The 26,031-nt window shown below is 42.9% G+C and overlaps 1 pseudogene; it reads left to right on the top strand.

The window, feature by feature from the left end:
* Nucleotides 1–2,977: 2,977 nt before the first annotated feature.
* LOC135710688 (uncharacterized) lies at nt 2,978–25,761 on the top strand (annotated as a pseudogene).
* Nucleotides 25,762–26,031: the final 270 nt, after the last annotated feature.

The following is a 26,031-nucleotide window of genomic DNA, read 5'->3' as shown; positions in this document are numbered from 1 at the left end:
TGTTTAAACACTTGATTTTTTTAAATGCACAATCAAATTTACTTTAAGTATATTTCACCTTGGTTCAATATGTTATACACGTTTATTATAATGTTTCAAATTTTGAAATGTTGAAAATCTTTCACTATTTATTCAAGTGTATTGCACATTGAATCACACTACTGTTCAAAACAGATGGATTTAATGTGTTTTGCATTTCAATGCGATGTGAATTGCTTGCTCAGAAAGGTAAACATCGAAAACAAGAGTTGTGACTTTATCCTATCAACCCGCCTCATATATGAGAACAACCGTGGTACAGTGAGATCGAACGAAGACTCCAGCAGCAGCACACCCCAACAGTCCATGATCGAATCCCAAATCAGACCCATTAAGAAGATATTTGAAAGCTCTGGGCTCTGGAAGTTTTGTTTATATATTTGTCGATTCATTTTTAGAGTCGGTAAAGTAGAAGTCGATAAAGCAGAATATTTTAGAATATTGAACTATTCTTGAACTATTGTGTTAAGCTATTGATATCACCAAATGAGGCACATAGAATCCAAGTGTGTCACAATTCAAATCCATAGTGTTCAGGCATGATTCATAGCATAAGATTCACACATGAAATGGATGTGTTTCACAATAAGCGCAAAATTAAGTGTGAGACACATGATGATGACGTGTGGAATTTTTTGAGTGTAATCGCCAACGCTTCTCTTCGCTTCCCTTCGCTTTTAGCATGTCATCGGCCTTAGGTCGCTGCTATAGATACTATAGAGGCCATAGATAAACGGAGGCCATGAAAAATAAATGGTCTTACTGGCATCCATGAAAAAAGTTCATGCAATCCTGGAGCTCTTCGTTGTGCAGTTTTGTTTTGTTTCGTGCGTAAAAGTTCAAAATGAAGTGCAAAGCAAATGTTTGCAACAATGTATCGAGGTTGGCTTCCCGAGCAAAGTCAGATATCAAAATACTATCTAAATGATATTTTATTTTGTTTTTGAAATCATGTTGATAACATATTTTGATATGCTATTTTTTTAATTTCGGTTGAATTCATATTTTGATTTGATAACTCATATTTAAACATGTTGTCATAAATCTCATTAACTATCAGTTCTCTCCAAACAATATAAATATCGTCATTCATGGCTGTTAAAATATGTTCGATGCTAAGGAATTGATCATTCATAATAATATAAGAGTCATCGTAGATTACTTTTTTACTTGATTCGTGTGTCCTATTCCTATATTGAATATAATTCCAGTAGAATTTGTCATAAAAAGGAATCTTCAAATTTATAAACTTTACATCGTCTATTTCTATGCTATTGAATCTAATAAACTTCAATCTTTTGTCATATTTTAACTTTTGTTATGACAAAAGCGAATCATAATATATTTTCCTGTAATTTGTACCACTGCCTGGATGATTATTTCCAGTTCTGTACTTTAATATGGCACCATTCGCACTTTATTGACAACATTTTTTGATTTGGAATCTTGATATCAATCAATAGATTTCAAAATATTCAGATTACTAGATTTGATATCATGATATCAAAATAATAACTAATTTAGTTATTTAATTCTTTTGTTTTACTTCCGTTGTTATAATAACATATTGATTACTTCTTTTGTTTAAATTTGGAGTGTGGAAAGCGTTTTGTGCTCATAATATTACAATACTTCTCCCACAAACAACACCATGATGACGTCATGCTCGTTTGGCTACACTAACTCATAGTTCGTTTTGCTACATTATACTTTTCCTCCGCTTATCTATGGAATCTATAGTATCTATGGTCGCTACCAGTCTGCTTTAATCACAGCAACCATCGGTTTGATCGTAAGTAGAACAACAGGGGAAACAGTTCTCAAATCAAGTAAGTTTTTCAAATTATTTTGAGCTATTAGGGTATACGTCCCTAACCTCGGTCTAATATGCAGCCATCGATTACGTTTTTAATCATAACTCATCAATGAATTTACCTGCAAACGATATTCTACTGCTAAATGGTATGCTTAGATATGCTTATCATGTCGTTTGCTATCAGAAACCACGAAAAGTTGAAAAACTTACTTTTTTTAAGACAATAACTCACGAGGGAAATGTATGTAATATGGGTCTATTGTCCCCAAATTGGGTCTATTTATGGATGCAACTTCGTCCTATCTTGTTTGATCCTCAAAAAAACGCTCTTGGTAACGTTTTCTGATGTATTTTTTTTTATCACTATCACTGTTAACTTAATGCTCTTCATTCCTCAAAACATTTCTTAGAGAAAATTTTACGAAAACTACATTAAATCACTCAATTTAAAAATTAAAAATTAAAAATTTCGCTTATCGTCTTTTGACCGCAGAATATCTAAATCAGAACATTGTGATGTTCATTATACAGGTTTGGCAGAAAAAATCTCCCTTCCTGTTCGTTGCTTATCATCCAAATGCAAAACAACATTGTTGACGTTACTCTTATTGCTATATGCTGTCAAATGAATTTCATGGGCCATAGTTAGGAACATAGAAAAGAAATGTGTCCCTAAAGTTGGGTCCATGTTTTACTTGTGAAAACGTTGTTAAACAATTAAAATAAACATAAAATATTCAAACAGCAACTGTAAGTTTTACGTCTAGTGTGTATTATCAGGTAATTCCAATCAATAAATGCCATAATCAGGCCATTTGATGATCGTCAGTCAACCTTCCCATCTTAACCTTATAAGTCATGGCGGCTAAAAACTCCGAACATTGTGATATTCTCAACCAGTTTTATTACTTACGAGAGCTGAAAATGTATTGAAATGTTGTGATATAAATTGATTTGTGTGTGGTACACATTTATCAACCATCAGTGATCAATATTTTCCTTATTTTTTGTGTAATATTCCTTAATTAATTATTTATTTGCGTGATAGGCCGAATGAAAGGACTAGACCCACATTACATACCGTAACCCTATTATCTAACATAAATATTTGTATTTCACAGTATGCCCTTCAAGATTGTTCAAACATTCGAAGATGGTGAGCAGTGCCTCAGTGTTGTCCCTTCGGGTTGGAAGAAAGAGAATAACTTATGGTGGCCAAAGGCAACAAGTGCTACCAAATTGCTGCGTGATGAACATTCGCGTCCCACGTCCAAATGGCAACGGATGGAGTGCACCAGGAAGCGAGAATACCGCACCAGGCTGGAGGCAGAAGCAGAACTTGAAAAGATGGAACCCCTTTCCGATACCGAGGCAGAGGAGAGGATTATGATTCCTGCTAAAAAAAAGCAACGCAAAAACGGTTCCTCAAATTCGAGTGTACCAAAACATGTGCCGAAAAACTTCAACGACTTCCTAACACCTGCTAATGTTTTTGTCCTGCTTGAAATCCAAACGGATTACCTTCAACGCGTGCAAGACGAAGTTCAAGACTCTTCGGTAAGTTAAACTAAAATTTTTGATTTGATCTTAATGTATCTAATCGTAAATTTCCTTTTAGGTTACTTTGCAGCTGTCCGATGGTGCCATCCAGAATTTTGTATACGTACCGCAAATTGATCAAGATCCTGGAGAAGGTACAAGTGGAGGCAGAGTTTTGATTCAGTCGATCGTCAACAACATCAGCCATCAGTCAGTATCATTGGAGGACGTTGTAACGAACCAAACATTGTGTTGTGCCATACGCTTTACGGTGTTAATAAAGTTGGTATCAGGTTGCCGAACCCTGTTAGTTGACAGATGCGAGTAGCGCTTGCACCAACACAAGCGCGCACTATAGTATAGGAGTAGAAAAATCGAGTTGGATCATAGCACAACCTTTTTAGAGTAGTTAGTCGCAGTTTTGATCGTCACGTTGCATGGAATAAACGCATTGCATGAAACATGAAATGTTTCTGTTAGTGGAACAAATTCGGTTGGTTTTTGAAACGTGCGTGGATCCGGAAAAACATTAAAACATAACGTAGGGCCTGGTCACCGCTCGACGGAACACATTGATTATTGGTTATCAGGCAAAAATAATGAACAGCCTCGCTCAATTGGAAGCAAGCATGGATGAAGCTTCAATGATAAGTTCCTGAAAATTGAATCAGGCTCTCTTGGAAAAGCCTCAGGAGTCCATTCAGATGTATTTTTGAAACCTACTGAATCACTGGAAATGCTGAATGAATTTGAGAAGATTTTGAATGACGACACCGTCATGGCCAAAAACGTCAAGACCATGAGCCACATTTGTGGTAAAACCGGAAAAGATGATGGCCTTGACTACTGTTATCGATTAATTGATCATTTTATGACTCGACAGTTTCTGATGACCTGTTCATGGACAGGGATCTCTAGAGACAATGCTGCTGCTCAAGAGTCAAATGGAGAGTCTGAGCCACAGATTAAAGTTCCGTTTATGGTGTACAAGAAAATTCGTCAGCTGTTTTTGAAGCCGGTGTTGCAGGCAGATAACGACTTCACAGCTATCAAATGTGAAGAGTTTTTTTTTTTAAATGGGTACCTTTAAACGGGCTAGCCAAAAACAGGTGATTTTAAACATAGTGTGCGCTAATATTGTTTTGAATTTGACAGAACCAGTTTATTCTTCCTAAACGTCCGTTTCTCCAAACTAAAACAATGGCAAGAATAAAACCGTCGAGGAAGGTTCTAGGACTCGCTGGGTCACACCGATCTATCTGGAAAGGAAACCATTTCCTGTACCGCCGATGGAGGTTGATCGTGATGACGCTTCATCCTGCGCCTCCATGTTGACCACCTCCATGTTGCTGAGAAATTCAAGCCGCTAAGAATTACCACTCTGCAGATTGAACTACGTGCCACCGAAATCCCGGTGCTGAATCATCAACAGTATTCCAGCTTGATTGGTGGTTTGTTGTACCTGGCCATGTGTACTCGACCTGATGTTGTAGCACCTGTTTCAATCCTGGGGAGAAAAACTAGTTGTCCGTCACAGGTTGATTGTGTAAAGGCGCAGCAAATCCTGCGGTATCTCAAAGGTACCATCGACCACGAGCTAATCCCGGGAGCAGATTCCACGCAATTGGAGGTGTTCGTAAATGCTGACACTGGACCGGCGACACCACAGTACCTTCCAACAAATGAAATATCTATTGAAGCCGGTGGTGTAGTGGTAAGCGTGATTGTCTCTCACCCTGAATGCCAGACAGTCTTTTAATCGGGAAATTGCATTTTTTTTAAATATTTCATCTACTTGCCAACATTATGATTATGATAGATGAACATGGATAGGATCACTTTGATTTTTTGAGTTTTTCCGAACACTGCATCGGCGTAATGACCCATCCCTTCTAATGCTCCATCACCATAAGATCGCTTACCGATGCAAACCGTATAGGTGTAACCTATCGTTTCCAACCACACTTTAACTAGCACCTACATCCAAGCGTCGCTTACCTCGCATTTATCAGGATCAAGCAAAAAAAAAGCATCCAACCATAATCCTCGTATTAATACTCACTCCGAAAAGCTAACCCCGGGAGGGAAGAGTGTGAAAATTATTATGCTCGCGAGCAATAATGCGAGCGCGCGCAGATAAGTGCTCACAAATTCATAAAGTACTCGCTGCGAGCGTTCCAAGTGTACATTTGGGATACCGATTTCCCAAGGAGAGATCTGGGTAAAAAATCAACCGATAAGGACCGATTTCTTCGGGCTGGAAAACGTCGACGACGACGACGATTCAATCAGATGGCGTTATATTCTATTAGCTGAAAAATATCGCATCGCGCACAAATCGATAAGGCGAGAAATAAGACCTCTCGGAAGGGCTCGGTGGAGCGTGCGGGCAAACAAGCTGAACGAATGGACGGACGAACGATGAAATGCAAATTGCAGACCCAGGGATGCAATAAACACATGAACGGGGTATAATTTCGTAAATCACGCATGGTTATGAGCGGTGTGTAATTTTTGCTCGGTGCACAATAAAGATGTTGTTGCATATGATTTAGTCTTTTTTGCCTCCAGTCAGTCGCTGGACTAGGGGAGAACGGTGAATGGAAAGCAGGGAATGGATGTGGTCGAGTGAGAAATTCCTAGCGTTCCGTTGGCACTGAGAAAAATTGGTGTGCTCTTCTGGGGATTGAAGTGCTGAATAAGTAGAAGGTATTTACGACAGTGTATGCTGATTTCAAAAGCATTGCACTATTTGACTGTCTAGATTAAGGCTAATTGCAATCTTATTTATTCGATGTCGTTCAATACATTGCAAACGGGAACATCATTTAGCGTGCTGAATGATGAAGGTGGTCCGCGCTCGATGGCTTGAATTCTGGTGAATAACCCAATACAATCGATCTGCGGCTTTCTCTCTTAGAAGTTCATCTTCTAAGAAGAACCATTTATCCTAATTTAGGTTCACCTCATTCAATGTACGCTGAATTCTTGGTAGCACCGTGCTCAGCAGGTTGCGAAGGTAGCATTTGCCACAAAAAAAATCCAAACAGAATTTTTTAGCTTAATGGCAAGACAAAAACTAATTCTGGCAACCATGAATGATTTTTGTTTGAGCATCATTTGATCGATAAAGACAATAGTACAGGAATATTCGTGGTTAATTTTCGAGTCAACCACCGACCGACGAACGGACATGATACTAGAGCACAGTCCAAGTAAAAATTTTAGTTTTATGAGGGTTCTGTAGATCATGAATAAGAATTGTAGAATGCTACCGTATGCGTGATAATGTTTGCACCATTGAGCAATGTCAAAATTTAAAAAAATTCTCAAACATTTCGTTTTTGAGTTTTTTTTTTTCATTTATGCAAAGGGGGGATGTTTCTCAGAGTCTTAAACTATGTTTATCATCGATTGAGCTTCCACTTGCTGCAATTACGACCTCCACACGCTTCCGGAATGCACGGCAGGTTCTAATAATGTAGTCTAGATCCATTTCTCTCCAGGTACGGGTCAATGTTTGTCTGAGGCTTGTTGTACTCGGGTGGCGTTTAGAACAGGCCTTGGCCTTCATGTCGTGCCATATTGAGTAATCCAGCAGATTAAGATCGGGGCTGGATGGCGACCACATATCCTTCGCCCAGAATGGAAGATGTTCCTGCAACCACTTCTGAGGCCCGGCACGGAGCCCCATCTTGTTGAAATACAACATTTGGCTTCGGACCGTACTGTTATTTGATCCACGGAAGAACATACTTACTTAAAATCCCGATGTAGACCTCCGTGTTGATCTTTTTGCCTTCTGGAATGAACACCGGGTCCATTTTTTTGCCATCGGAAGCCACCAATCCAAACAACCATAACGCTAGCAGGATGCTTGGTCAAATACACGTTCTTGTGCTCGTCGGCCACGTCTTTTACCGGAAGAGAACTAATATACCGGTCGGTTCTGGAATTTGATAAGGGAACGAAGGTAAACATGCTCTTGTCGGTGAACAGGATTACCGGATTTTTTCGCTAAAGGAAGTTCAAGAGTTTCTTGCATCGTTCGACTCGTAGCTCCCGGATGCGGTTGGTAATCATGTTAGTTTTTTTCCGTGCCCTCGACTGCGTCCCGCAATCTTCCTTTACAATCTTCCGTGCCGAAAAGTCACTGATCCCGTGTTCATTTGCCATTTTCCTTATTGAACGGGCTGGATTCACCCGAAACTTCCTTTTGATAACAACGATAACCCTCGGAACCTGAGCTGACCTCGGACGACCTGTGGCCACCTTCGCGGATAGTTGTCCTTTCTTTTCTCGGTCTAAACACGCCGGGACACTCCCACGGCGATTGAAATGTCTTTTTGCGACATTTGCGCGTGGTACAAAACACGAATACGCTGCCACTTCGTCATGGTGCAGCTGTCAAACTAAGTATATCTAGATAGAGCTGGAATTAGGGCCTAACAGCTTTTATAAACTACGCGCAGCAGCTGGAAGTTGCACTACCCACGGAAGAGCAGCTTGGCGCAGCTTCTCTTGAAGATGGCTGGAGGGACATCCGTTCAGCCATAGGTAGTACTGCTGCAGCGGCACTAGGCACTGCAATCCCGGACCGAAGAAATGACTGGTTTGACGGCGAATGCAAACTGTTAGTAGAGGAGAAGAATGCAACACGGGCGAGAATGCTGCAACACCGCACGAGATTGAATGTGGAGCGATACAGACAAGCGCGGAACAGACAAAACTCGGTTTTCCGAAGGAAGAAGCGTCAGCAGGAAGACCGAGATCACGAGGCGATGGAAAATCTGTACCGCGTAAACGACACACGGAAGTTCTACGAGAAGCTAAATAGTTCGCGCAAAGGCTACGTGCCGCAAGCCGATATGTGCAAGGACTTGGACGGTAACCTTCTCACGAACGAGTGTGAGGTGATTGAGAGGTGGAAGCAGTACTATGACGAGCACCTCAACGGTGAAGCAGCAGAAAACGAAGGTGGCACGGCAACAGACCTTGGAGCACGCGCAGAAGACGACAGGCTACCGGCCCCTGATCTTCAAGAAGTTGAGGAGGAGATCGGTCGGCTGAAGAACAACAAAGCAACTGGTGTAGATCAACTACCAAGTGAGCTATTGAAATACGGTGGTGAAGCACTGGCTAGAGCGCTGCACTGGGTAATTGCCAAGATTTGGGAGGAGGAGATATTACCGGAGGAGTGGATGGAAGGTGTCGTATGCCCAATCTACAAAAAGGGCGACAAGTAGGATTGCTGCAACTACCGCGCGATCACACTGCTGAGCGCCGCCTACAAGGTACTCTACCAAATTCTATGCTGCCACCTGTCACCATTTGCAAGAGAGTTCGTGGGGCAATACCAGGCAGGATTCATGAGAGCCCGCGCTACCACGGACCAAATTTTCGCGATTCGGCAGGTTCTGCAGAAATGCCGCGAATACAACGTGCCCACACATCATTTGTTCATCGATTTCAAATCCGCATACGACACAATCGATCGAGATCAGCTATGGCAGATTATGCATGAGTACGGATTTCCGGATAAACTGACGCGATTGGTCAAGGCGACGATAGATCGAGTGATGTGCGTTGTTCAAGTGTCGGGGACACTCTCGAGTCCCTTTGAATCTCGAAGGGGGTTACGGCAAGGTGATGGACTTTCATGCCTGCTGTTCAACATCGCGTTAGAAGGTGTGATCAGAAGAGCTGGGATAGACACGAGTGGCACGATATTCAGGAAGTCCATCCAGCTCCTTGGTTTCGCCGATGACATTGACATTATGGCACGGAACTTTGAGATGATGGCGGAAACGTACATCAGACTGAAGGCTGAAGCTAGACGGATTGGACTTGCCATCAACGCATCAAAGACAAAATACATGAAAGCAAGAGGTTCTAGGGAAGACAATGTTAGCCTCCCACCCCGAGTTCAGATTGCCGGTGACGAAACCGAGGTGGTCGATGAGTTCGTGTATTTGGGCTCACTGGTGACCGCCGAAAATGATACCAGCAGAGAAAATCAAAGACGCATTATGGCAGGGAATCGTGCCTACTTTGGACTCCGGAGGACGCTCCGGTCGAATAAAATTCGCCGCCGCACGAAGTTGACTGTCTACAATACGCTGATTAGACCGGTGGTCCTGTACGGCCACGAGACCTGGACTATGCTCGTGGAGGACCAATGGTGTATTCGAACGGAAGGTGTTGCGTACCATCTACGGTGGAGTGCAGATGGATGACGGAACGTGGAGGAGGCGAATGAACCACGAATTGCACTAGCTGCTGGGAGAACCATCCATCGTCCACATTGCAAAAATTGGGCGACTACGGTGGGCTGGGCACGTCGTGCGAAAGCGACCCAACAGGAACAAGAAGAAGAGGCGCGCAGCGGGCAAGGTGGATCGACCAAGTAGAAGGTGACCTGCGGACCCTTCGCAGACTACGAGGCTGGCGAACTGTGGCCATGGATCTAGTAGAGTGGAGACGACTTCTTCGGACAGCAGAGGACAACAAGGCCTTAGCCTGATTGGTAAGGTAAGTAAGCTTTTGTAAACAATGACTTCTATCGATGATTCCTAGAAATTCAAGGCTCACCCACGCAAACCAACATCCTCATCAGGTGGGGAAAGACTTTCCCTATCCGATGGATATGGTGGTCTGCGTGGGCGTGCCTTGAGTTCCTAGAAATCATCGATAGAAGTCATTGTTTACAAAAGCTGTTTCGCCCTAATTCCAGCTCTATCTAGATATTATTTTCTATTACACACAGCCTACTACGGTATGAGCTATAGGTTACATGCATATAAAACCAAGGCATTGTATGCACAGGTGAAACGGGAACCTTATTTATACGATGGTGAAAACATTATCACGCATACGGTTTGCTGGAAAAATCCAACAAAAATACCGAAAATACCGGTTTTTTATCGTAAAAAACCGGTATTTCGGTATTGTAATATAGCACGCTAATACCGGTAAAACAGGTTTCGGTAAAACTGGTTAATCAACCCTAGCCATCATTCGACTTTTTGTCCCTCTTTGAATCAATTTCCATTTTTTCCCATTCATTCTTTTATCCCCCTTCTCATGATTCGACCTTTTGTCCTAATTTGAGTAATACGACCTTTTGTCCATTCGACCTTTGGTCTATTCAACCTTTTGTACTTGAGTCCTTTGTCAATTTGACCATTTTAGTTTTGTTAAATCATTAGACCTTTTGACTCCCTTCTCATCATTCGACCTTGTGTTAATTTGACCTTTTGTCCGTTCAACCTTTTGTCAATTCAACTTTTCATCCATTCGAACTTTTGACCCCTTTCTCACCATTCGACCTTTTGTTCATTCGTTCATTTGTACATTCAACCTTTTGTGCACTCGACCTTTTGTACCCTGGATCATTTGTCTTTGAACTTTTTGTCAAACAATCCCTGTTTCTTAGGAATTCTTCTTCTTCTTCTTCGCATTTCAAGCTTATTGCATATCGCATATTAGCTTATTGCGTGCTCTCAACTTAGTGTTCTAGATGCACTTCCACAGTTATTAATTAAGAACTTTCGATGCATGTACCATTTTCGCATTGGTATAATTGTGTGGCAAGTCCAATCATATTTACTTCTATGCCCAGGGAAGTCGAGAAATTTTCCAACCCGTAAAATACCTAGACCGGACCGGGAATTGAACCCAGCCACCTCCAGCATTGTCTTGCTTTGTAGCTGCGCCTTTACCGACTGAGCTAAGGGAGGCCCACCTTAGGAATTGATTAAAACATTATAGTTCATCTCAAACAAATACGATCCTCTGTGAAAACAATTCGAAAATAATTTGCACTGTTCAACTATTTCGCTGAATGCGTCGATATTCACCTCCCACAAAACGTCTCCTCCGGAACCAAAGATGCCTCCACTCCACCCCCTCAATCCCCCCCCCCCACCCCAACCATCACCCTCAAGGGGACATTGTTGCGCTCAGCTCGTTTTTGGAAGCTCGTTGTCATAATCAAGCAGCGCGTTATGGTTCACGATATGGCAGCCGGGGCCGCACCGAAGCGAAATATCCACATCAGCATCAAAGTTTCATTTCTTGGGCTCCACGTCTTTATAGTGGCATAGCAACGCGGCGAGTACCGCGGCCACCACCCCCCGACCGAACGGGCGCTGAATTATTTATACGCTTCGTGTATTAAAAATCCCACACGCCTCCCTGCGGCGACGGACGACGGCGGTGATGGCAGAAGCGCGCACATCGCAATTTAATTTATGTGTATGTATAAGACGATTTTCAACCCTTTTTCTTATCAGCCCATCCTCCCCCAAGGAGCGCGTTGGCGGTCGTCATCACTACCGGTTTTCCTTGGATTGCGTATTTTTGTGTACACTTTTATGTACTCTCGGGTTTCGGAAAATATGTACTTGCGTGAAGTTTTCGCCCGTTTCCAGGGGGCTGCGTTTCGCATGTCCCTCCGTATACGGTATCTGTGAATGTGAATAGGTGGGTGTATGTATTTGCGATTTTTCGGGCCAAGGAGGAAGTTGCTTATGTACCGCAACGATACGCCATCGATGTGAGTTTTATCAACGGGTTAATGGGGGAGGAAAGGGTTGCCGGGGGATGTCTTTGGGCAGGGGTATTTTCATTAGCCCATTCCAGCGTGGTATCGGTTGTTACGCACTTAGATTAATGTCTCCTTCCCCTCCGAGTTACTGTCCCTGTTTGCGTTCGGTAACGGGATTCTCTATGGTCTGTAATTAAGTTTGAGAAGCGTGGCTTTGACGCTACAGTGTCATTTTGCCAATATTAATTATGTTCATTTGTTTTCATCGCAACTGGAGGATAATTACGGTGGAAGAACCAACGAACTGGTTATTAAAAATTCAGAACACTTTAAATTCTTATAAAACATTCGAAACAATACACATGAAACAAATGGCATGAACATCAAAAATGTGTATTTCTTACGGCAGCCCTAAGTATGCAGTTTTTGAATTGGTAAAAAAATCCATAAGAAATTCAAAAACTCTCCTTAAAAACACCCAAATGATCTCCGGTGAAAATCCCAAAAAAAAAGTATGAATGATCCATATTTTATGCAGGGAAAATTTCTCTAGTGTTGGCCTATGGATCTAAGATTGGGCCCATCGCTAAAAATCTGCTATTTATCAATTATATCTAGATGAACGCGTCATTGGGACGGTACTAATGGATATTTTTGGTCGCTTTTGAAAAATTAGTCGATTGCTGAATTTATGAATTAATTTCACTTATTTATTTGCAGCACAATTATAAAAATGTACCGCTAAATTTTTAAAGAATAAGCATTGAATTTGTTCGAATTACCCATCAACATATTGAAAACAAATATTGGTATGATCCATGCATTTTTCGACACAAGTGTTCTAATTTTGATTCAACCTTGAAAAATTGATCAATTACTGCGCTGCTACTCAGATTGACTGTCCTACCTTTGTTTTTTTTTTGTAAAAAGAGTGCAGCTACAGGCAAGCGTGTACAATTAGCTTCTAAAAGAAGCTTTTGAAAGCAGTTTCTAAAAGACGCTCTGCTCCTCTGACTAAAACAAATCGAGGGCAGGAAAGTAAAGCTGAATAGCTACGCTGTACACGCAAAAAACCCTTCCCATATTCATCAACGAAGGCCGTGAACTATAGTTCACGGCGTACATTATAAAAATAATTTTGAAGAATTAATAATTTAACTTCAAGTGGACGGTGATGCAAACTACAGCAGCAAATCGTTTAACTTCGGAGTGGACAGTGGGGCTGGTTCCAGTGCAGAGTCGTCTAAGGAGTCATTCGCGGTACAGGTCAAGTAGGACACAAAAGGATTCCAAGTATCAAAACTGGCCACTCCAAGACGCAGCAGCAACTGCAACTGCACTACGCCGACTTCTTGCGGTGCAGCGCAGTCTATCCGCATATGCCTGATACCGCTTCAACTTCTAGCTGTGTTTCCAGTTCTGCGGCCTCCACAATAGCCACATCATGTCCATGCATCCATCCTGCCAACCACCAGCATGAGATATCCGTCTACTACCAGAACGTCGGTGGTATCAACTGTGATGTCGACGATTTTCGCGTAGCTACCTCGGATCTTTGCTACAACATAATTGTTCTATCGGAGGCATGGTTAGATTCACGCACGCTCTCTCGTTAGGTTGCGATAGGAAAGCTGCTTATAGCCGGACAGTTAAAGGTGGAGGTGTTTTAGTGGCTGTAAATTCTGGGGTTAATTCTAAGTTACTAGAAAATAATGCTTTGATATGCTTAGAGCAGGTGTGGACGTCGATCAAACTGGGCGATCGTACCTTGTTTCTCTGTGCAGTGTACTTTCCTCCCGACCGTATCGGCGAGCGTGAGCTCATCGAAACCCATTGCCAATCGTAGTAGTAGTAGTAGTAGTAAAATTATGTTTATTTCTGTTGATTATGGTAGTACATTGATTTATCATTTTAATTGATTAGCCTACCTGGCTCTTCATCTTTGATTAATTTGATATTCTAATTTAATATTTGCGTTTTTCAACTAGTTTACAGAATATCCCTTTGGGGATGTGTTTTATTTGAATTGAAAAAAGTGATAACCTACCTAACTACGAGTATAATTTAACCTAACGTGCTAGATCACGTATCAGGTGACAGGTGTCTCTGAACCTTTCCAGGATGAATACTCTCCGTTCTTCTAATGTCTGAATTCCAGCCAGGAGGTGGATCTCAGAATTTCTAGTCCGCGGGGGACTGTTCAGGACTATCCTAAGGATCTTGTTCTGGATCCTTTGGAGTTTAAGGTGATGGCATTTTGCGCAACTCTCCCAGATTGGCATACCGTACTCGATTACAGGAAGGATGATTTGTTTGTAGACAGCAAGCTTATTTTTCAGGGACAGGGTTGACTTCCTGTTGTTAAGTGGATACAACGATCTTATCAAGATGTTGCACTTGGTTTTCGTTTTGTCAACGTGCTCCCTGAAAAGAAGCTTGCTGTCTAGTGTTAGCCCGAGGTACACGACCTCTTTGGACCATTCCACCACTGGGCCGTTCAGGCAGATCTTGTTATTCTCCGACGGAACAAGTCTGGGAGATTTAGAGTGTGGAAAGATAATGACCTGGGTCTTTGCCGCGTTGATATGGATCTTCCAGCTGTTGAAGTATTCAGACAGGACGTCCAGGCCTTTCTGAAGTTTGGCAGTCAGAGCTCCGATGACCCTACCCTTGTAGATGATGGATGTGTCATCTGCGAACAGAGCCAACAATCCACCATCAGGGAGAGCTGGCATATCGGAGGTGAACAGGTTGAATAGAATGGGGCCAAGGATGCTTCCTTGTGGAACTCCGGCACCGATGTTGAAAGCATCCGATATGATGCTATTCAGGGAGACTCGGAACGTCCTATCCGATCGTCCTATCTGATAGATTGTTGTTTATGATCTTCACTAGGAAGATTGGAAGACCGTACTGCTGCAATTTGAACACCAGGCCATCATACCAGACATTGTCGAACGCTTTTTCAACGTCCAACAACGCCATGGCAGATGTTTTCGAAACAGACTTGTTCCGTCTGAGAATGTTTGTCACTCGAAGCAGCTGGTGGACGGTCGAACGACCTTTCCGAAAACCAAACTGTTCCTCGAGCAAGATGTTGTTTTGTTTGGCATATGTTAGGAGCCGGTGGTAGACTGCTCTTTCGAACAGTTTTGATAACCCTGAGAGAAGGCTGATTGGTCGATAACTTGAAGGAGAGGACGGATCCTGCCCAGGTTTCCGGATGGGTATGACTTTAGCTGACTTCCAACACGAGGGGAAGTAGCCAAGTCTGAGGCACTGATTAAAAATCAGTGCCAGATGGTTGTAGAATCTGGAACTCAAGTGTTTAAGTTCCAGATTCAGGATGTTGCCGAAACCTGGGGCCTTCATGTTTTTAGATGATTTGGTATAGGCCAACAGTTCGTCAGCCGTAATCTCGGATTCCTCTGGAAAAATGTTAGGAATCTGAAGAAGATTGGTTACATTTTCAGCAACCTCAGATTCATGAGGGCTGACGATGTTTTGTCCGAGATTATGGGAGCTGACGAAATGTTGACCTATCGCGGCAGCCTTCTCTTCAGGGACGATCCAGTGGGGACAGTGGTGGAATGGGCCTAGGCTTGTTTTTAAGAATTTTTGTAAGTTTCCAGAAGGGCTTAGCACAATCTGGGAGAGAGCGGATCTTACTAGCAAAATCGTTATTTCTGAGATCCACCATCCTGGCCTGAATGATCTTTGTTAATCGATTACAATTGGTCTTCAAGTTAGGCAGGCCAGTACGCTGGTACTGCCTACGAATGGTGTTACGGAGTCTAATGAGATCTTTGGTATGGCTGTCAAGGTTCAGAGTGTTACTCACCTGTCTGGATACTGGCACGTGTTGTTCTCTGGCCCGGGAAATCACCTCCTCGATGGTTTGTAGACACCGGTCAACATCTTCGGACGTCCCCGGTTCGACATCGTAGTCGATGGTTGTGTCGACGCAGTGTTGATATTGCGCCCAGTTGACTCGATGGTAGTTGCGCCGGGAAGCTTCGAATCGGTTAACCGAGGATCCAACTTCGGCCACCACCGGGTAGTGGTCCGAGCTCAGCTCCTGGAATGCCACAGGTTGCGAGATGTTTTGTCCCATGTTGCTTACGAAGATGTCGATGGTTGCATGGACCCCAGACCGACTCAACTGGGTGGGAGAGTCCGGGGTATAGTGGCCCTCTTGCAGGTCTTCATTGAGGATGACGCCGTTTCTATTGCTCCGACCGTTGCCCCAAGCTTGGTGTTTTGCGTTCAGATCGCCAGCGATGATAAAGTTCCCGCTCCTCCGGGTGAGTTTGATGATGTCTTTCCGGAGGCCGCGATGATGGTGATTGGGCCAAGTGATGTGCTCACCTCCACTCCGATGGCTTCGATTGTTTTCAGCTGGAAGTTTGGTAGCAGCCGGCAACTGATGTTCCGTCTTGCAGCGATGGCGGTGCGATCAAGTCTGACGAGCCGAAAGTCGGGAAGGAATATGTTCAGTTCGGGCTTCAAATGCGTCTCGGTGATGATAGCAATGTCGACCTCCTTGGTGTTGAGGAAATCGAGTAGCTCTCTATGCTTGTTCGTCAGTGAGCAAGCGTTCAAATTTGCAATTTTTATAGCTTCACGGTCCATACTTGGTGACGAGTGACAAGGCAGCATGAAGCTGTTCAGATCAAGTCTTGCAGGTGCGCATGACGATGATGACCTCGGCCACGAGCATCACAACTTCCTCCGAGGTGAACGGAGAATCGTCGACAGATTCACCTGAGACAGCACCAGCGTATGATAAACCAGGGGCGGTGGATGAACCTGGAATTGGCTGGGCCGCAGCAGCAGCGAGACGATGCTGAACTGTCTGACTGTTAGGCACCATTTGGATTCTCGCAGGATTGGCTTGTTGGTTGTTGAGCGGAAGCGGGGCTAGGTTCGGAACATGTCGACGGGGCTGGAGAGCTGGGTATTGGACTTCCGTGAGTACAGGAGGCGAACGATGATTACGGAGGCGACCGTTGATTGTGGCCTTCCGACGGATATTAATGAACTCCACTCTCTTGGGACATCCGTGATTGAAGGCCTGGTGGTTTCCACCGTAGTTGACACACGTTGGCTCGATGTCATCGACTTGCTCACACGACGCAGTTGAGTGAGTTCCAGCAGTTTGTCTTCATGTGGCAGTTTTGCAATAAGCAAATATATGATATGCAATAAGCTTGAAATGCGAAGAAAAATGATCCAAACAATGGGATTGAATTCACAATATTAAACTCAGTAAGCAAAATCGGTCGCTACTAAGCCACCGAGCTCCTTTTATCACAACAAAGCATAACGACTAACGATCGCTTAAAGCTGGCAGCATAATGCTATGCTGAATAATAATTTATAATTTTCAAAAGTCAGGTCACAGACAAACAGACATAACGCATTGAATATTTCTCACTGTAAATCATCGTCGCCAAAACATTACCGCCATCTGATGAGTACACTGTGGTGGGTAGTACGCTGAACAGATGGAGGTAGTGTGTAAACGTCAAATGCAAGGGAATTGACTATGCGATACTACCAACTACGATACACAGATAAAAATTCTGAATTTTAATATTGGTGTAAACATTCATTCACGTAAACTTGTATTTCATTTCATGCAACCGAGCAACCTGTAAAAAATGTTGTTTACAACAATGGGCTTTTGTAAACAATATTTGCTACATTGCATGAAATGTCTCAGAACTTTACATGATATATAATGTAAATTAATATGATATGTGACGCTCCATTTATGTGCATCATATTGAACAGAAATTTACACTACTTTTTCGAACTGTGTGCGTTAGAGCACCAGCACGCTAATAGCGAATTTGTTTTTGATTCAGTTCCAACCTGGATCGGGTATCAAGATTGGGTCTGCTTGTTGCCTTTCAAACGTCAGTGTTCACGTTTGTTTTTGTAACCTGGCTCGGGTTGAGGTTCGCACTGACAATAAGCTCGGGTTCGCACGGGTTGGAACTGGTTCCAACCTGGATAATAAACAAATTCGCTATAAGTTATCTGAGATATATTGAAGTGAGCTGTTGTCCCGCCTACTGTTGGAGTTTTCAGTGCAAGCTGACTGACTTGAATACGAAACACAACACTTTGATGAATTTTAAATTGGTGTTTGCCTGTCTTGTATTCCAACTCACTTGTGGCGCAGTGGTTAGCGTTCGTAGATTGCATGCCGAATACACGGGTTCGAATCCAGGAAATTGCTCTTTATTTTGTTATGTTTGGATAGAATATTGGTGCACTGTACAAATATAAAAATTATGATTTATTTGAGCTACTGATCATTTCATATGTACGTACATTAAATTTTCTTACTAATAAAGACTTATACGTGTTGCTTCATATGGGCTATAACGAACCTTTTTAGAAACTTTCAAGTTGCTAAGAAGTTCCGCAGGGAGCTTTTAAGATACTTTAAAGTTGCTAAGAAGTTCCGCTGGGAACTTTTTCAGAACTTTGTTGTGGCCATGTTTTCAGCCTTGCCTAAAGTTCCTCAAACGTGCTTAGGGATGCTTTTTGGAACTTTTTGACGTAGGACTACGTCTGTGATTTATATATGGGGGTACACTTTGTGAAAACCTAAAATGGAACATGAAACAAAATTGTGAAAGATTTTGAACGTTAATAACTCAGCTGCCCCTGGTCCAATTTCAAATTTTTTATCACCAATCGATCAGCAATATTTCTACGCATCGCAATACTTTTGAAACTATTGCAAAAGTGGTAAATGTCCAGCATTGTCCAAAAGCGTCGAATTAACTAATAATTACGACCAATTACGTACATGCTTATGCTGCCTTCCCAACACAGTCATCAGAGAATCATTCCTAGACGAAACATGTCGATGTAATATTACGACGAGGTTTGGTAGCTCAGTGGTTACCGTTTCTCTGCTAACTGAGCAGAAGGTCGGGGTTCAATCCAAGGCCCGTCCCTATTTTTGAAATTTTTCACTTTGCCTTATCCTATCACCACTAGATTTAAATAAAAACAAATTCTGCTTTAACCGATCGCATCACTTACTACATGAATCCTGACCTAAAAATAATCTACCTCATTAACACAACTATCCTTCCCGAGACAGCTGTGGAGATGATGAGGACTTCTCGGTCTCTAGTAACAACCGCACTGTGCAAATGGATTAGTTCTGATCATTCACGGAGGAGCAACTAAGAAGGTCGGATAACGTTAACTCTCGACGGCCAACATTCATTGATACCATTGTTGTTGTGGATGATAGAAGAGAATAGCAGAAATAGTGCGAAATAGGTTAGTGAAGCCATGGTGATCACAAAAGAGGGATTGGATAGGAAATTGGCTTTCACCCTTCTGCTTCTAAGCCCCTTACAGTCGTCGTCACAGCAATGAAAACTAGCATCGCACCGCTTTTGGTTCTAGGACACTTGCTGGTTGCAATTTTAAGATCAGGATTCACTGTGTTGCGATCAGTGAAAGCAGCAGAAATTACCTTCCCAACTCTCTTGTGGAATCTTTTAATGGCTCTGAAAAGGGCCAGTTTTGTTAGATTTCGACGGAGAAATTAAGAGCGTTCACCATGAATACGACGAGCCAGCTGAATGTCCTTTGGCATAATTGTGACTCGCTTGACGTGGATGGCGCACAGGTTGGTATCTTCGAACAGACCTGGAGAGCTGGATTCCTGCAACGGCCGAGCTCTGGAAGCGCAGATCGGTCTCGAAAGTCCTGGGCGATTTCATTGTGCTTAGTTACGGTGAAGATACGCTGAATAAAAATTTCAACCGCTTTCTCCTCTATTTAATAACATACTTTTGTTATGTTCAACCAATCATAAACGATGAAAGAACAAAAATGCAACAACTTGCAAGAAGAATTTAGCCTTCGAGTAGGTATAAAAGAGGTATTCATGGGCAAAATAAGCAACATTCTTTGTTAGACCGTCAAGCAGGTCAATATGTATTGAGCTCGCTCTCTAGAGTTAAATGGAAAGTTTGTCGCATCCATTTCCTGTCAATCGTACTCGAAGGCAGCTTAAACAGCATAAACATTGCCTGGACGTGTCAAGGGAGGCAAAGGACTCGGCGAAGGAGGAGCCAAGCGTCATCATAAGGTGTTGCATGATAACTTACAGGGTATTTCCAAGACTGTCGTCAGGATCGTCGTGATAATGCGTATCTCCGGTCTGATCTACGAGGAAACCCGAGGTGTGCTGAAGGTGTTGCTGGAAAACGTCATTCGTGACGGTGTTACCTACTCTGAAGACGCCAAGTGTACGCTCTGAAGCGTCAGGGACGCACCCTGTATGGTTTCGGAGGTTAAGCTTCCTTCATTTTCCCTATCTGAAAGGGCCCTTTTCAGGGCCAATAACTAATTTCAAAAGAGATGGTTTAGGAGTTCTACTAAACTTGGCATGAATGAAATTCCTGGAACCAGCCAAATGGTAGCAACCAAGCTTCTAATCCTGAAGCAACTCTGAGTGCCCATTTCTCGTAGCGAAGCTCGCTGCCTTTTCAACCACCGGGTCAACTTGGTAACCGTAAAAAGAAGTATTTATGCTGATCATATCATATCGGGATAATTTCGGGAATTTTAAATAACGTTCGTTCAAAATAGTTACTCATATGTGACCGTAGTCCTACGTCAACTGTTCGTACAACCCCATTGGGCTGTCCCTTGTAGTTTTTGAACTTCAAGTTGCTAGGAGTACGCATCGGATCTTTATAGAACTTGAAAGTGGGTTTTATCGTTGAATACGGAACTTTTGGTTGATTGGGAAGAAAGTTCTGTCAAAACTTTATTTGAACTTTATGGAACTTGAAAGTTCTGTCAGAACTTTATTCGAACTTTATGGAACTTGGAAATGAGTTTTATCGTTGAATGCGGAACTTTTGGTTACTTGGGTGGTGTCTGTTACAGGTTGGAAGGCCGCAGAGTATCAGTGTCCACCCAGCTAAAGCTCCTCCCCTTTTTAGTTAAACTCCTTCTCTCAATAAGTTGGTAAATCTTAGCCTTTAGAAAAAAGACGCTTAACACTTCTTCAGCGATTTTATGATCCTGTTTCACGTCATGTTTCTTTGCTACTGCCCTAAATCAAAAAGTAGAAATAAGAAGGGATACCGATTACGCGCACGAATAATTGAAAATTCAATAAATATTTAATCGAATAACTGGAAAAATCTTTAAGATTAATAGTTAATCGAATAATTGCACTTGTAATTTCATGTTTTTTGATGGTCCTTCGAAAATGTCGAACAGCAGAATTGCAACCAGTAAGTGTAACCCAAGAACCAAAAGCGGTGCGATGCTACTTTTCATTGCTATGACAACGACTGAATTAAGGGGGTGAAAGACAATTCTCTTCGTCGATTTCCTCTTTTGATAACCATGGCTTCACTAACCTATTTTAAACTATTTCTGCTATACTCTTCTATCATCCAGAATAACAAACGTATCAATGAATGCAAACAATACCGTCGAGCTATTAACGAAACAGAAAGTAAATGAAAATAGTCTATCGAAATCACTTGCATCCCTGCTTCCATGTTTGGTTACAAGATAACAACTCTGGAGAGCATTTTGTATAGTCGTTGGGGGTGTGTGGTTCTAAAAAAGGCGATGAGTGTGACAAATGTTACACAATTGCATCCTCCTTATTTGCACACGCGCGAAGATTGGAGGCAAATGCCACTTCGACTTGTTTTGTCTGATGAGTGTGTTGGGGAAGCAGCACCTGCATGTAAGTAAATGGTGGATTTGTTAGTTATTTCGACGCTTGGACAATGCTTGACATTTACCATTTTTTCAATAGTTCGATGTTAATCAACATTCGGAAGCAATACTATCGATACGTAGAAATACTTCTGATCGATTGGTGATAAAATTATTGAAATTGGTCCAGTGGCAGCTGAGTTATTAACGTTCAAAATCATTCATAATTTCGTTACATGTTCCATTTTTGTTTTTCACAAAGTGTACCTCCATATAGAAATAGTCCGGAAAAATATCGTATTGTGGAAAATCTTACGAACATAACTATGCCTGGAAACTCGTCAACATGTATTTAAGTCTGGGTAAGCGGATGACCAATTGCCTTGACCATGGTTATGACTGAGACAACTTCCAATAAGGCCAGCTAGCAAGTTATCTTTCCTACATACAGGGCTAAAATCTAGTATGAATTAAATATCAATCTCTTTTCCGTACCCATCTACATCTTGAACCTTAACGACACGTGTGCCATACAACATCACCCCACAACCTACAACTACACTATCTTCGCATGCCACAGCAGGACGCGATTGGCCCAAAAAGTGATAGCATTCACTCACCCGTAATAATGCTAATGGCATTTCGGCGAAAGGGTTGTTTATGTATACCGCACCATCCGGCTTTGGTTCCATTTCGCTCTTACCGATGATGTTGCCATCCTGCTGCTGCTTATACTGTCGGATGCTTTTATGTACACACAACACATAGCGCGCACATATTATCCTTTTTTCACTCCTTATTTCACTCCTCATACAAAGGCAGCGAAAGCACTGGGCACACTCTCTTTCTTACTCGCCTGTCTTATCACGACCATATAAAGAGCTCACACACTCTCTCTCTCGCTGGGAAAACCAAGATCTTGCTGGCTGTCACGCATCGAAAACGACGACTCTGAGGAAAACGCCGGCCATGACTCGGGACAGGCATTTTCCTAAATCTCCGCGTCTTACTTTTTATCTGTTTTTAGGAGTTTTTCGCTTAATTCCACAAACAGTGTCCCGTCCCACTGCCTCATCCCGCCACCGTGCAACCTGAACGGGGTTCACTTCTTCGAAAAAACGACAGCACAGTATTAGCATTCCAGTCCTTCTTGGCCCCGCTGGCAGTGTATCCTCTTCGCTTATCACGGCTCGTCGTCAGTCGGTGAGACGTTGTTTTTCCAACCCAACCTAACTCCTACGAGAGGGCTGCTGCCGAGGTCGGGCGGGAGTGAAGAAGAGGAAGAAGAAGAATACATAAATTTTCATCAGTCAAGACACAAGCCCGGCTGAAGACGTTCCGTTGTTGTCTTGTATGGCCGATGTGTTGTGTGTGTGTACTACGCACTTTGCGTCCGTCGCTTCGTCATCTCCTGCCAACATCTTCTCCGGTTGCTTCGTCGTCATATATTTACATAGAGAGGAACACCCCTTTTTGGCGGGGTTCCGCGGCAAGACAAGGCGCTTTAATTTCTCATCTTATTTTACTTTTAATTCCTCGTAGCCGGCGAGCGTGGTGCTGCGCTACGGAGTTCTTGGAATGTTCGTTGTTGGTCTGTGGAGATGCTTCATGGGGTGGAATGGGAAATGAAGAAGCAAATAGCCAAATAGACGCCCCGGCCGAGTTGCCACCCTCTGGATGTATCGTTGCCTTAATGGACGGCGGGCTCTGTTGGGGATGTTATCTCAAATTTACCGATGTGAAGCTTGAACATGAAATGGATTGCTAAGCGAATAGAGGGATACAATTTGACGATACCTTTCAATGTGATTTTTTTTTCGAGTACTGTAAATTATACTGAAATGTTTTTTAAGTGTTTCCATGAAAAATTATATGTAAACTTCTTTAAATCCATAAAAAGCATTCTACACATGCTAGAGTTGAACTACCTGACTAATTATGACAGGTTATCAGTTCGACAGCTGTGAAGACGTTTATGATGAATAGAACAATTTGTATTAGTACCAGTCTCTGTCGCCACGTCTCCAACTATTTGGTACTAGTTTTTCTCACTATTGATTATCATCACTACACCCTTTTTCTGCACGGTGAGAGTCTCTTAGTTACTAGTGAGCTGACAATAGTCACGACGTGTGACGTGACTCTCCATTCAATTTGCACGGACACTACACCAAACTATTTTTTTTGAGCGGGGGATACGTAAGATATATCGAGGTATATCGAGAAACCACGTAAAAACAACGATGTGAATGATACAGGTCGAAAATCGATGTTCAATTATATTTTGGAATCACATACGCATCAATGTGCTCCCCTATCACAAAAATCTGTCATAACATGGCATTGATGTATGTCTGTATGCCTCGGCTCAGCCTACTGTGGTATATTTCATCAACACAGTAGGTCGAGTGGTTGCACTACTTAGTTACGAAAGTTTTTTGACGTAGACTACGTCTTACGGGAAGGTGCTGGGGGTAAATCGAAAACCTAAAATTGCGACCGTCACGAAAAGGTGTAAGGTTTTGAACGCTTATAACTTTGTCATTTATAGATGAAGATAAAATCCAAATACACCAATAGAAAGGAAATAACTCTCACAATCTACAATAAATGCTTTTCCAATTAAAAAAAAAACGTTGGAAAATGTACAAATAAACAAGTGATAATATTATCACTATTTTCTTTAATTAAACGTTCTCCCCAACCCAAGTCATCATAATCGAGTACCATTTGGTTGTGCATCGTTTTGTTTGAACCTGTAAAACTATATAAGAGTTCTTCTGTCGTTTCTCCGCTCATGGTCATTGGTTGCTAGACCGTCTAGCAGTATAGTTTGTTCGTTCGTTCGCTCCGCTATTGAGTTTCTTCTAATTATTTTTTTTTGTTACGTTCACGTCGTGGAAGTGCCGTCATCGACATCTCTAATCGGCAGTCTAATTGCACTTGCCACTAAACAAAGCATGGTACGCAAGTGTTCTACTACTTCTACATCGGAGGGCCCTAGTAAAAAGGACAAGATGATGTAGCTAATTGGCTGCTACAGAGCAACCAATTCTCGGTGCTCGGAGTTGAAAATGGCAGTGGTGACGCCGCTGAAATTATCAAAACAGGAGCGGATTCCCCTGCTGTTTACCCCAATGAAGAACGTCGCCAAGCTTTGGAATGAGCTGGCAATACTCAAATCGTTCCCGCGATTCAAGATCTGTAGCGTAAGAACAAAGATCATGTGCTCCAGCCTACAGCAGTACAAGTGACCTACTGAAGAACAGTACGATGGAATTTTACACCCATGATTTACCTTCGGTGAAACCATTTATGGTTGTTTTACGGGGACTGTCGTTGTACGAAGCGGCTGCCGTAAAAGATGAACTGGTGAGGCTCAGATTGAAACCAGGGCACTCCACCCAATGAATCGATACTAATCTATCGTGACCAACTGTTTCTGGCCCACTTCACGAAGGGCTCCACCACCCTTGCTGCACTGAAGAACAACACACGTGACCTGTTTCAGGTCATTATCTACTGGGAATCCTACAAACCACAACACCGTGATGTGACCCAATGCACAAGTTGCCACTCCTTCGGCCATGGCACGAAGAACTGTCATATGAAATCACGCTGCGACAAGTGTGTTATGGCCCAAGGTGATGACACCGAGCCGAAGTGCATGAAGTGCGGTGGTACGCACCGTGCCACTACTCGGGACTGCCCCAAGTGAACGGAATACATTAACATCAGGAAGAAGGTGGCTACTAGCAACCAGCCAGGCCGGCATCGAAACAAACGTACACTAGAAGCCATCACTGATGAATAATACCCGGCAATCCAGCCTCGTCGCCTGGTCCCAAATCTCCCACCGCTACCCCTCAACAACCAACGAGCCGCCCCCTCAGCTCAGCATCACCTCACTGCTGCAGCGGCCCTGCCAAATCAAGTTTTTGCCTCGGCGACTGGCCTATCGTATGCCCGTGTTGCCTCAGGGGATTCAGTTGACGAATCTACGTTTACATCGGAGGAACTAGTAACGCTGGTTGCAGAGGTGATCGTCATCCTGCGCACCTTATCTCTCGTCACCAAGTATGGACCGTGAAGCTATAAAAATAGCAAATTGGAACGCTCGCTCGCTGACGAATAAGCATAGCTACTCGATTTCCTCAACACCAAGGAGATCGACATTGCTATCATGAACTGAATGAACTGAACGTAGTCCTTCCCGACTTCCGGCTCGTCAGACGTGACCGCACCTGCTCCGGGGGTGAGGGAGTGTCCATCGCTGCAAGACGGAACATCAGTTGTCGGCTGCTACCAAACTTCCAGCTGAAAACAATCGAAGCCATCGGAGTGGAGGTGAGCACATCAC

This window comes from Ochlerotatus camptorhynchus, unplaced genomic scaffold (genome assembly GCF_037179485.1).
Source record: "Ochlerotatus camptorhynchus isolate MF236.1 unplaced genomic scaffold, CSIRO-AGI_Acam_v1.1 ptg000401l, whole genome shotgun sequence".
Taxonomy (NCBI): Eukaryota; Metazoa; Arthropoda; class Insecta; order Diptera; family Culicidae; genus Ochlerotatus; species Ochlerotatus camptorhynchus.
The sequence above is the reverse complement of the archived record's forward strand: the minus strand, read 5'-3'. Positions and strand labels throughout refer to the sequence as shown.